Here is a 13,900-nt window from a genome sequence, read left to right as displayed (position 1 = left end):
TACTATGCTTTGTTGAGTGCAATATGACAGGTCGACTGTTCGCGTTTTTGACAGGCGGTAACTGTAAGGTAACTAAGAGGGCGTGGGCGGCACTTTCAGCGGGGAGCGGGAGTGGCCATACAGTACGATAGTACTTTTTATTGTACTGTGCTGTAGGAGAGAGAGATCGGATGAATGAATGAATCAAGTATTTAAACCATTCGGTTTGGTGTTTTGATGACAAAGACAGGTAAATGAAATAATAATCCCGAGAGCATAATGGTAAATAAGTGTGGATTACTTATGTAACACCGCTGAAGTTTCGAGCCTGCTGTAACGACACCATTTTATGCGTAATCCCTCCTCTAATGCAATTAATATTCAAAATTCCCTACTAAGTTTTTCTCTTGCATTACATACCTATTTATATTTTTTATCCGGAAAAATAGCTCATAAAAAGCTAATTATTCGAAACCAAAAGTAGGTAATCATAATCTAAGACGCCACAGATGCTGTTGCGACATTCATCACCTGAAACGGATTTTAAAACGGATTACTGTCCCAACACCTTAATCCTAGTAAGAAATTACAATTATCCACCATCCGACGAAAAAAGGCGTAAATACTTAAACTCTTTACAATAAATACATCCTAATTTGTAAGAAAATAACAACTATAATTGTAAATTGCCTTTAGAAACAATACGTTTCATCCAAAAAGCAGATTTTGTCGTGGGAAACGGACAAGTCAATAAAACGCGCCAAAAGTCATCTTTGTTTTTTTTTCTATTGTCTCTTGCCGCAACGCACGTGTCTATGGCACAGTTTTTTCTGTTTACGCCATAAGGTTTAGACACCTGCTGCGTCATTCATTTCATTCAGTAATCGTTCAGTAATTTGCATCGTGGCACTGGTATGGGAACCGGCGCGGCGAGGGTGTAAGGTGTCTTTTGTTTCTGATTACTCGAATGGAGCGGAGTGAATGAATTGAGGATTTGTGGAGATATTTATTGTTTTAAAGTGTCAAGTTCCGTATTCAAAACATGCAATATCTTTGTTGGTCATCGTGCAATTGATATCAAAATTATAAAAGAGTCAGATTTTTAAACTTAGCTTAGTTGTAACTTGTAATACATTTCACGTAATAAAAAAAAATAAGCAAAAAGAATTATGTACTATAATTATTATAGCTTAACTTAAGGTTTTTAACTTTGAATGTATTAGTTTTTAAATATCGACATTTTAAACTTCATATAGTGTAGTGTAAGTCTACCTAAATTAAATATTAAATAGCTTTTAAACTTTTAAACTTCCAGTTACTGAGAATTACTTTGCAGACAGAATGGGTCGAAAGCGTTCTTTGATCTGTTTACAAACGTAACTTTAAAGTCACTTTACAAAATTGAATGGGGAATGCCCAAAGCACGAATTGAAATAAAAACGTACGTACACTCATTGTGAATATATGCGTCATTTCAGACATGACTCACGCCTTGTAAGAAATATATAAAAACTGAATTTATTTTAAACCGAGAAAGTTTCTCACGATTTTTTTTTAACTTTTCGTACCTCAACGCGACAATTGACAGCTATTCGCAACAAGGCGTTGCTTTTTTATTGTCTATGGTGAACGGGTGACGTTTCGGCGGGAGGGCCTTGTTTTGCGCGGGAACGGCCATAGCATAGACAATGCCGCCTCCGCTTTTTTTTCATAATCACTTCGGTTCTCACGATACCTAGTTATTATGGGTATGATCCGGTATTTTGACAAATATTTGAATAAAGGAATAATGAGTATTTGTTTGAATAAAAAGGTATTTACTTTAAATGATATCTGTTAGGTTTCCTATTGCATTTGAAATAGTGTTAATAAAATATTTAATAGCTGTTACTGTTACATGGAAAAGGGGAAACCCTCACTTGTATGTGATGTATGTAAATTTAATCTATAAGCTAAGAACCCATAAGTACTTTTTCCAAATCCAAATGATTTATTTGTAAACATAAATGTGTGCTCTATGCTTAGCCGATAGGCATACAAAATACAAATTTGCAATTGGGTACACATAACAATTACAATAATTTCATCTTATTCCTATAGTCGCATGCAAACATTTTTTTTGCATTAGTTAAAATAAATTACACATACCCATAATCTAGAGCACGCCTACCAAAACAATAAGATTCACAAATGTTGATGCACAACTAAGGTTTCTATAGGTACCTAGTACCTACTTACTTACGAGTATTTTTATACTATGCACATGTGCTTATGTATTTACATAAATAATAATGCTTCATTGTACATAATGTAACTAAATATGAAGCCTGCACCGACCCTGACCCCGTTAAAAGTGGAGCAAATAAAACTTGCGCTAAATACTTCGTTATGGCTGCGTCTGCGCACACGGCGTTTATTTAGCATTGGAAGTATTTAAAGAGTAAGTCAATTGTTTGCAGGATGTCGATGTGTGGGGTTGGAAAAAGTACAAACATTTTTTACTAAGACCGAAAAAAATAGACGACTTTGGTCGGTTAAATGTCTGTTTCTAACTTTCTAAGGTACCTAATATAATAATAACATGACTACTATGACTAGGGTTGGCTAAGATGAATTGACAACAAAATAGGCAGCAATTTTAATGCCACAAATTGCGCAAGGTTTAATTTAAACGTCAAATTTTGTTGAAAGATTATTTATTTATTCATAATTATTTTTAAAATCGGGACTTAATCGCGCATGACTACATATTAAACTGATCTCCAACCTCCGAGACCACGGGGACAACGCCTTCCCTGAAACGTTGGAGGTCAGTTTAATATGTAGTCATACGCGATTAAGTCCCGTTTTTAAAAATAATTATGTGTAATAATCGTGAAAGTTTAAATCAGTATTTATTTATTTATTAAAAAATAAATAAAAATCATAAAAGCCTCTTTATTAACATTGTCATTTGCAGGTTCATGCCATTGAGGGCATTAATTGAGTGTTTTATAAGATAAGATAAATTTATTTCATAGATAAATGTCTAAAATTAAAACAATCACAAATCTCTTAAATAGGTAATGCTTAAAAACTATAAATATAGGTACAAACATGGTTTAGAAAAGACATAAATAACAAATAAATCTTGCAAAAATCTTGTTTTATGTATGTTTTCTCTAAAAATATGACTTTAAAATTTTGCCAGACTTCTTAATGAAAATAAAAGAAAAATAGACATATATATTAATTTAAAGTAACACGATCTTCACTCATATTATTAAATTAAAACGGGACTTAATCGCGTAAAACTTACGTTTATATTTAACCCGACGTTTCGGACATGACATTACGTCCGTGGTCACGGGTAGACTCAACGTAAGTTTTACGCGATTAAGGCCGTTTTCACATTATCCGATCCGATATCGGGTGTAGGAAGGATGTAAAATGTAAGATTTATGCGCTTCCAGGTCTTTATTTATGTATTTGATAGATCATTATTACTAAAAAAACCGGCCAAGAGCGTGTCGGGCCACGCTCAGTGTAGGGTTCCGTAGTTTTCCGTATTTTTCTCAAAAACTACTGAACCTATCAAGTTCAAAACAATTTTCCTAGAAAGTCTTTATAAAGTTCTACTTTTGTGATTTTTTTCATATTTTTTAAACATATGGTTCAAAAGTTAGAGGGGGGGGACGCACTTTTTTTTCCTTTAGGAGCGATTATTTCCGAAAATATTAATATTATCAAAAAATGATCTTAGTAAACCCTTATTCATTTTTAAAACCTATAACAACAATATATCACACGTTGGGGTTGGAATGAAAAAAAATATCAGCCTCCACTTTACATGTATTACCCTAATAAAACATTTTTTCCCATTTTTTATTTTTGCACTTTGTTGGCGTAATTTATATACATATTGGTACCAAATTTCAGCTTTCTAGTGCTTACGGTTACTGAGATTATCCGCGGACGGACGGACGGACGGACGGACGGACGGACGGACGGACGGACGGCCGGACGGACGGACGGACGGACAGACAGACATGGCGAAACTATAAGGGTTCCTAGTTGACTACGGAACCCTAAAAACGATATAAAACGCAAAAATTGCGGATTTAATGCAGATGGCACTTTCCTACAACAGTTTTTGTCCGAGGCACCATCGAACTGCCGATATCGGCAGGACGCTTCCGACATTTTTGGCATGCCGGACCCCCCGCCAGTTGTCGGCCGATAATATTTGTATGTGTGCGTATATAATGTAGGTATACGTTTGTAGTAGTGTGCGTGACAAAAATGGCGTCTATTAAACAGCTGTTAATGATGAATTTCTGTTGAAAAAAAAAGATTGTAATTCATCGGTCCGAATTGCGGATACTAATTTTTTCATGTTTTAGTAGATATAGTTAAATGTAAAATTATTTATTTTACCTGCACACACTTGAGTATTTTTATGCTCGTTATTTTAATTTTACAATAAAATATTTGAAATATAGTGCTTATAATTATTAAATATAATTTTTTTTTTAATATTTTTTGATACAAAATCATACTTCATTGATTTGGAACAATGCGTTTTATCGGACCGACATCCGACATTATCGGAAGCATTTATCGGGTGTAGGATGTCGGTCCGACACCCGATATCGGATCGGATAATGTGAAAACGGCCTAAGTCCCGTTTTAATTTAATAATAAAAATAGCCATGTTTTCATGTTCTTGCTGTAGCACCTTAAAGATGGATGGTTATCACCCGACCGCAGTACGGTGGTGCTCATAATTCACTTCTACAACGGATTATTAAGCATAAGCTGAGGTATTAGCTGCGCGGGCGACGCACCGCACACATCTGGCTCTGCGATTATAACGATTGTACGGGAGTGTAAGATTAGAGTCAATAGACTTCTTCCTCCTAGTCAAATCAGCTTCTCTTTAAGAACTGTCAAAACGATTTTGCGCGACTTGGTAATATGCAATTAATATGAAATCGAATTGAGTGACGTCACGGTCAACTGATTTACTTTATATATTTCTATCTGACTTATAAAATATAAATTGGAGTTAAAAATAACTTATGTCCCTTTTTTAGGGTTCCGTAGTCAACTAGGAACCCTTATAGTTTCGCCATGTCTGTCTGTCCGTCCGTCCGTCCGTCCGTCCGTCCGTCCGCGGATAATCTCAGTAACCGTAAGCACTAGAAAGCTGAAATTTGGTACCAATATGTATATCAATCACGCCAACAAAGTGCAAAAATAAAAAATGGAAAAAAATGTTTTATTAGGGTACCCCCCATACATGTAAAGTGGGGGCTGATATTTTTTTTCATTCCAACCCCAACGTGTGATATATTGTTGGATAGGTATTTAAAAATGAATAAGGGTTTACTAATATTGTTTTTTGATAATATTTATATTTTCGGAAATAATCGCTCCTAAAGGAAAAAAAGTGCGTCCCCCCCCTCTAACTTTTGAACCATATGTTTAAAAAATATGAAAAAAATCACAAAAGTAGAACTTTATAAAGACTTTCTAGGAAAATTATTTTGAACTTGATAGGTTCAGTAGTTTTTGAGAAAAATACGAAAAACTACGGAACCCTACACTGAGCGTGGCCCGACACGCTCTTGGCCGGTTTTTCCTATAATTTATCTGATGCTTTATTTCAATCCATGGTATAAAATATTTTATTTTAAGTACAGTCAAGTTTATAATAGCGTTAACATTGCTAAAAAAATTGTATCTTTCGTTAATAGTGCGAGAAGTGACGAGTGACAATACTCGGGAGGGTGAAGAATGAAATTCTCGCACGTGTAACGACGTTTTTTAATACAGTTGCGAAAAAAATCGATTCAGTGGTGTAAGCGTGAATACGCCTCATTTTTATTAACCCCCGACGCAAAAAGACCAGGCAGGCAATTATGGTCGCGCGATAAATGATAAAAACATCTGGCCGTCCCTATCGCACTTCTAATAGTGCGATAGGGACGGTCTGATATTTTATCGTCTATCGCGCGACCATGCTACCCGTGCAGGTTTTATAAGCTGACGTGTCTGTCTGTCTGTCTGTCTGTGTGTGTGTCTGTCTGTGGCATCGTAGCTCCCGAACGGATGAACCGATTTAGATTTAGTTTTTTTTTGTCTGATAGCTGAGTTAGTCGGAAGTGTTCTTAGCCATGTCTCATGAAAATTGGTCCACTATGACGCGGTCGGGGTTTTTTTCAAAATTTTAATTTTGTGGTTAGGTTATAGAACCTCAAAAATCTTCGACAGCTCATTCCATAACCAAATCACCTGCGGGGGGAAGGACGTAACGGAAGGACTTTGAAACATGTATTAGTTATTTGTTATATAAGGGGGCAAAGTTGTATTTTAATGCCGAGTGTGGAATTGAAAAACGAGCAAGTGAAAGGATTCTATAGTTGAACCACGAGCGAAGCGAGTGGTTCGAGAATAGAATCCTGAACTTGCGAGTTTTTTAATACACGAGAAGTAAAATACATTTGCACCCGAGTGTAATACAAAACTTTTCCCCTCACTATAGCGAGGAAACTACAACGCAAAAAATGCGTTTCTCACTGCTTCCAGTAGTTCCACAGGTGGCAAACCATCTTTATTACTAGATTCACCTACTTTTATCAATTTTAAAGCAGTTAATTTGACTTCATTCAAGGTCAAATTACTTCACCCACTAGTGGATAAAATGCGTTTTTACCCGCTGGTATTAAAGGACAAGACACGTCTTTCCGAGCTAGTGAGGGGAAAAAATATGAATAATGCTGAAGAATGAGTGTTTCCTGAGATTATAGGATTACGGTGTTGTGAGCGACGGCGTGGGGTCGAAGTCGAAACGTCACATCTGGCGTTTTTTGCCGACGCTAATACACTTAGTTTATTGGTATTGTTTGAAATAACATATAAGTCAGTTTTTTTGCCAACGTTACAGATACTGCAACTGTAGTTGAAACAAATTAAAATAAAATGATTTATTCATGCCTGTGGAGAATGGGTTACATATAAAGTTACATTTGCTACTCTAGTAGATAGTAGGTATAGTAGGTAAATAGTTGATGAGAAAACATAGGTGACATTTTATGCTTCATCTGCAATAAGGACTATTTTTACCTTTGTTTATATTTCAATTCATAAAATTGACTAAAGTTGCCGAGCCGCTAATAATCGTTTGTCCCTTTCTATCATACCAGTATACGTTTGAAATGGATACACGATTATTACCATCTTATTAACTTTAGTAAACGTTTATGACGAAGGGGGTTAAAAGAAGCCTTTTGGCAGGAAAGCCGCATAGTACTACAATCTATATAACGAGGCTAAAGTATGCTAAGAAATACATATTTTCTTTATTTATAAACCAACGCACAAAAAATATATAACCTTAAGTAAAAATCAATAGCCACATTAGCGATAATCGCCGCAAACAAATGTTTCTGCTAATCGTCCGCCAGCCTTTTGTGTCCGCACGTTCCACTAACTCACACCCAAACAGTCGCACGCGCACCCAACACACCCGTACTTGCACCCTTTTGATTCTATTATCACCCATCACCCTATCGACGCAGAAAGACCTAACAGCTCCGTACAAGTACTTCGCTCACGCTCGTTTTGATTGCGCGTATGGCGCGCTCTTTGGGGCAACGCTTACCTACAATGTAAGCACTTTGTAGGGTCGTATTTAGGATGTTTGCAAGCTAATGTGTGGCAATTTCCATTAGCTACACCTTACAACTAACTTGCTTAAGTTATACAGAGTGGGGCCTGTAACAAAGGCGAATAATTGAACTCTAGGCTATTCTCCTTATACTGATCAACATTTGTTCGGCGACTTTTAAAAATAACTTGTATTTTGATTTTTATCACCCTTTAAAGTTTTTTCTAAGAGGTAATGTATTGCGAATTCTGTTAAGTCTAAAGTGTGACAGACAACGTCAATGACAACAATAATGGCGTACATTGAAGCTAATATTGATTTTGTATGAAAAATTAAAAATTTAAGGACTTCATAATTTTTAAAAGTCACTGAACAAATGTTGATCAGTATAAGGAGAATAGCCTACAGTTCAATTCTTCGCCTTTGTTACAGGCCCCACTCTGTATGTAGGTTACCTATGTATGTGCCTTGACTTGAGTATTTGTTTAAAGAAATGAGTATTTAAACATACAAAAGGCCTTTACCGATTTCACAGTTGATTGGGGGTGGGGAGTTATACCAATACCAAGATTTTCAACGATTTTGATAGCTTCTGTTCTGTGCGGGGTTAAGTAAACGCCATAATTATTACAGGTTTGATGTTTAAAATAACACTTGCTATTGGGCCCTGCACGGGGACCATGCTTCCCGTGTAGGCCTACATGAATAAAGATATTTTGAATTGAATAAATCGGTTCATCCGTTCGGGACCTACGATGCTACACACAGACATACAGACAAAAAGACAGATAGACAGACAAACAGACAGACAGACACGTCAGTCGTTTTTGTGTCGGGGGTTAAAAATGTACCGGCACCGAAATACGATGGCCCATCGTTATTTTCATTTTTCTCAGTTTGTTGCAGAGTTTTACTAAGCTCAGCACGGGAAGCATGGTCGCGCGATAGACGATAAAATATCAGGCCGTCCCTATCGCACTTACAAATAGTGCGATAGGGACGGCCTGCTATTTTATCGTCTATCGCGCGACCATGCTTCCCGTGCTAGTTACAAGCTCTTATGAATAGTTCATTACATATATATTATGATCTTAATCTAACCTAATTATCAGAGCAATTTATTGTTGTAAATTATTGTTCATAATAATATTGAGTCTATAATATACAATTTCATATAAAAATAATCGTTAAACAAAAAATATATAATTAGGTATATGTATATATAAAAATACATGTCTAGAATATTTCTAGGAAAAATCCAATGTCCAAAAAAATACAATATTAATTTCATCAACAATAATAATAAACGTAAAAATAAGAAACCATTTCGAATAACAATTAATCCCACGTTGTTTTATCATTCATGTAGTCTTGTGTTGTATAATAAGCTTTGGAAATGAGTACACGCTTTACATGATTCTTAAATTTATTAATTGACAAGTCAGTAATATGATTCGGAAGTTTATTATAAAATCGAACACAATTACCCATGAATGATTTTTTAATTTTACAGAGCCGTGTGAAGGGCACCGCGAGTTTATGTTTATTTCTAGTATTTATATTATGTACATCACAGTTTTTCTTAAAATTACAAATGTTTTTATGTACATACATAATATTCTCATAAATATATTGACAATGCACTGTCATTATATTAATGTCCTTAAATTTATCTCTAAGTGAGTCTCTATGGTTCATTTTATATATTGCTCGAATAGCCCTCTTCTGCAGAATAAATATGGTATTTATCTCTGAAGCACTGCCCCAAAGTAAAATACCATATGACATAATGCTGTGAAAGTAACTAAAATAAACTAATCGAGCTGTTTTCACGTCTGTTAACTGACGGATCTTGCTCACTGCAAAAGCTGCAGAACTAAGTCTATTCGAGAGGTTAACAATATGGGGACCCCACTGAAGTTTAGAATCTAAAGTTATACCAAGAAAAACTGTACTATCTACCAGTTCTAATTCCTCATCCTTCACAACGACACTTGTTTGCTCATTCCTTACGTTACTATTAGCAAGGACCATTTAAACTAGACTGATATAGCCCATACAAAAAAGCGTACCCCTGAAAAAAGCTTAGTTTTTGCTTTAAAACTAGATGGCGTTGTTTCGTAACCCGGGAGTGGAAAAAAACATATTTTCACACATATTTTTACTTGTTTTTATATTATACTATGAATAACTATCAAAAAACTTTATTTTAATATCAAAATATTGGCTCAAAACACAATTTTTACAAATTATATTTTTTGGTCGGCCTCGACGTAGTTGTGATCGCTTCGCTGGCTAAGTTTGTTCACATGTTGTCTAATTATTGCCAAATAAAATGACTAGATGACGTTGGTGGACTAGGAAAATGTCACATCCGTTTCGTTGTTCATTAATATAATATACTTAGTGATAATAAACCTATATGTTGAGCTCAAATACGTTCAACAAAACGCAATCATTGTGCCAACAGATGTGACATCTGACATCCATGTCACATCACAAATGTCATTGTATGATTTATTGAATATTTATAAAATCATAATATATGGATATTAAATATTTTAGAATCGCAGCAGCAATGCGAGTAGAGATACAGAATTAATAACTGTATAAATTAATAATTGTATGACCAATGACCTCATACATAAAATTACCAGTTTAGGTGACCGAAGGCGAATCCAATTTGTAAACATTAAATGTGCTAAGGAAAAGAATCTTTCCGGTTTTCAACGGGACACGGCTGAAGGAGCGAGCTTGTTTCGACTGCGCCCATGCATCTCAATTGTCCAGAAAGTTCATTCGAAGATCATTTTGCTTATAATAATCTGAGTAATCACAGTGAATGGTTTGACAGTATTTCAGCTAACATGTAGAGAGACTTGCTAGCTTCGTCGGTCAGGCTTCGTCTTGGACACAACGCGGATAGTTAGGCCGCCAGGTGTGGCACTTTGGATTACGTTTTTATAATAAATTAATGATAGTTTGTATTGTTTTGGTAATATATTTTCTACTCGTATACTACTCGTTTGGTACTCGTATAAACCTAAACTGAGATAATAAATGAATAAAAGGAAATAATTAGTGAAACTCTGACATAAGTAATAATTAATGAGACTAAATGCGTTTTCACATTATCCGATCCGATATCGGATGTAGGACTGATACCCCATACATTACAGGCGCTATCTTGGATTTTTTCCATTTAAATCCTTCCGACATCCGATATCGGATCGGATAATGTGAAAACGGACTAAGACAATAGATACCTTGTTAGTGTTATATACCTATGCCTATGTATATCCCACCAAAAACATTCTGTAAAAAATAGCCGTCTCGATGGAGCTGCTTGTTTATCTCTAAAAGTAAAAAGTAATGAAATCTACATTAAGTTCCTTACTGCGATTTCTTTATTATTATAGTTAACTAGCCTTTGCCCGCGGCTTCGCTCGCGTTAAATTCGAAAATCTCTCCACAAACTTCCATCCTCCATTCTAAGGAAGTGGGGGATATAAAAAGAGACAAAAAGTAGCCTATGTCACTTTCCATCCCTTCAACTAACTCCACTTAAAAAATCACGTCAATACGTCGCTCCGTTTTTCCGTGAAAGATGGACAAACAAACAGACACACACACTTTCCCATTTATAATATTAGTATGGATGTTGTGTGACTTGGCCGTTGAAGTGTAGCGGTGCTGGCGACAGATTGGTGCAATGGTGTCATGGAGCACCTGGTTATAAACTTCTTTATACCCTTGTGTATAAAGAAGTTTATAAGTTTCATATTCGATGGTCCGAGCGAAGGTTCGTAAAGCCATGAAGCCGAGCTGATAATCATTGTCGCTAAACGCCGATCGAAACGCAGTCTGAAGTGGGTGATAAACGTACGATACGAGCAGGTATGCGTACTTATGGCTCGACGACCTTTTTCGATTGTGTGTCACCGTAAGTACGCGTAAAAACCGCTGCGCATAGTAGTCGACCATCCAACGCGTACTTGCTCGTACGCCTATCACCCGGTGTACCCTTGTTTCGCCGACAAACTTTTCATCGAATATCATTTCAACGACAACAAAACATCGAAAGTTTAGTTCGAGTAAAATTGTTTCGTGTAATTTTATTTCAACTACTATTTATTTGAAATTTTCTTAGTTATTATAAATACTATTCAACTAATATTTCTTCATCGCTGATTCGTTTCAAAGTACTTCAAATAGCAGAACTACAAAACATCGCAATTCATTTATTCGACGTATTATTACAAAACTTTCTCATTTGTCGTACTACACATTTATAGATGTTTCTATTCTAAGAAACTTCAAACTGTCGATTTCATCGTGGCACATCACATCACATACGTCTATAATTAAACTATGACCATTGGCTTTAATCCTATATTAGAGTAGGTTTAGGTTAGAAGTGTGATCATACAGAAACAAACGGCTTACTAAGTAGGTTTAGGTTAGGTTAGAATTGCGACCTTCACAACAACGAATGGCTTTTAAATTAGGTTTAGGTTAGGTTAGAACTGTGACCACACAAAAAAACAAATAGTTTACAGAGTAGGTTTAGGTTAGGTTAGAACTGTGACCACACACAAAAACAAATAGTTTAGAGAGTAGGTTTAGGTTAGGTTCGACCTGTGATTTACACAGAAGCAAACGTATTGCAGAGTAGGTTTAGGTTAGGTTAGAACTGTGACCACACACAAAAACAAACAGTTTACAGAGTAGGTTTAGGTTAGGTTAGAACAGCGACCCCACACACAATAACGATTTTTATTTAAAGTAGGTTTAGGTTAGGTTAGAACTGTGACCAATAAAACAGTTTACAAATTGTAAAATTTTAGAAAAAATCATAATTGAAATAATGTTATGCGTAATGTAATGAATTGTATTTAATGTAAAACAAAATGAAATGAAAAAACACGAAACGAAATACCGCGATATAAAGTATACTCGGAATAACTTATCTACGAAATAAAAGTCTACGGTTTGATTTTACTTGTATCGATTGTTCTACGATATAAACTGTCGATGAAATGAAATTATTTGAAACGTTGTCTTTGAAATAATATTCGAAGAAGTGTCTGTCGGCGATTCAAGGGTAAACCCTATCACCCACTTGACGTCGCGCCAACACTTTATGGAAAAAGCGGGTTTTCGACAATTACCAATAAGATTTTAGACATTCAAAAATCTTCAATAATACTAAACTGTTTCGGTCGCACTCGTTCAAATATAGGATAGGATTGGTATGAGCGAGACGGTCAGGAGATTGATTGTCAACATGATATCTATCATAAACACCGTTCGAAATGGCCTCATTAAAATCTAAATTTTAAATATATTGAAAGTAATATTACTAATCATTGACGTCACGCTCAAAATGAAAGAGATAGAAAATTTGACAGTATGGTACTCTTTTGCATGATTGTCATAATTCAAAATAAGAACGATGGCTTGCGTTGTAAACAGGGACATGACACGGGCCCCTAGCGTCATCTATATACTTTTCATTGTATCACTTGTGATGCCGTTGAACTACCGCGTGCGTATTTAAAAAAAAAAAACGACATTTTTATTCAAATGACACTCTTAGTGACATCTAGTGACATAGATTTACGGCTGCCAACGGGGTACGGTATTTAGTATGGACTCTGCTGGTCCTTTATAATCGTCCTTGCTATTAGTGACAAACTTAATACATTTAGTCTTTTTTTCATTTAATAATAAATTATTAGCATTGAACCAGTTCACTACTTTAGAGATAGCATTGTTTACATCACTGTGAGCTTGTTGCTGTCGTTTGAGTTTGAAAATAAGTGAGGTGTCGTCTGCAAACAATACTATATCATGGTGGGTCTTTACAAGGAATGGCAAGTCATTTATGTAGATAAGGAACAGGAAAGGCCCCAATATTGATCCCTGTGGTACACCCATAGAGACCAATGACCCAGTTGATCTCTGTCCATTGACATCTACCCTTTGTATTCTACCATTTAAGTAGGACTTGAGTAAATCTAGTGCTGATCCTCTGACTCCATAATAATGTAGATTAGTTAGATTTTTTTTTGATTTTTTTTAATTTAGATTTTTTTTTGTCTGAAAGCTGAGTTAGCCGGGAGTGTTCTTAGCCATGTTATGTTTCATGAAAATCGGTCTACTATGTCGCGGTCGAGGGTTTTTCAAAATTTTAATTTTGTGGTTAAGTTATTTACATATTAGATAATAATTCACAGTTCTGTTTCATTTCCCGTCCAATGTGAGTCG

The sequence above is a fragment of the Leguminivora glycinivorella genome, chromosome 26 (genome assembly GCF_023078275.1).
Source record: "Leguminivora glycinivorella isolate SPB_JAAS2020 chromosome 26, LegGlyc_1.1, whole genome shotgun sequence".
In the NCBI taxonomy this organism is placed as follows: domain Eukaryota; kingdom Metazoa; phylum Arthropoda; class Insecta; order Lepidoptera; family Tortricidae; genus Leguminivora; species Leguminivora glycinivorella.
The sequence above is the reverse complement of the archived record's forward strand: the minus strand, read 5'-3'. Positions refer to the sequence as shown.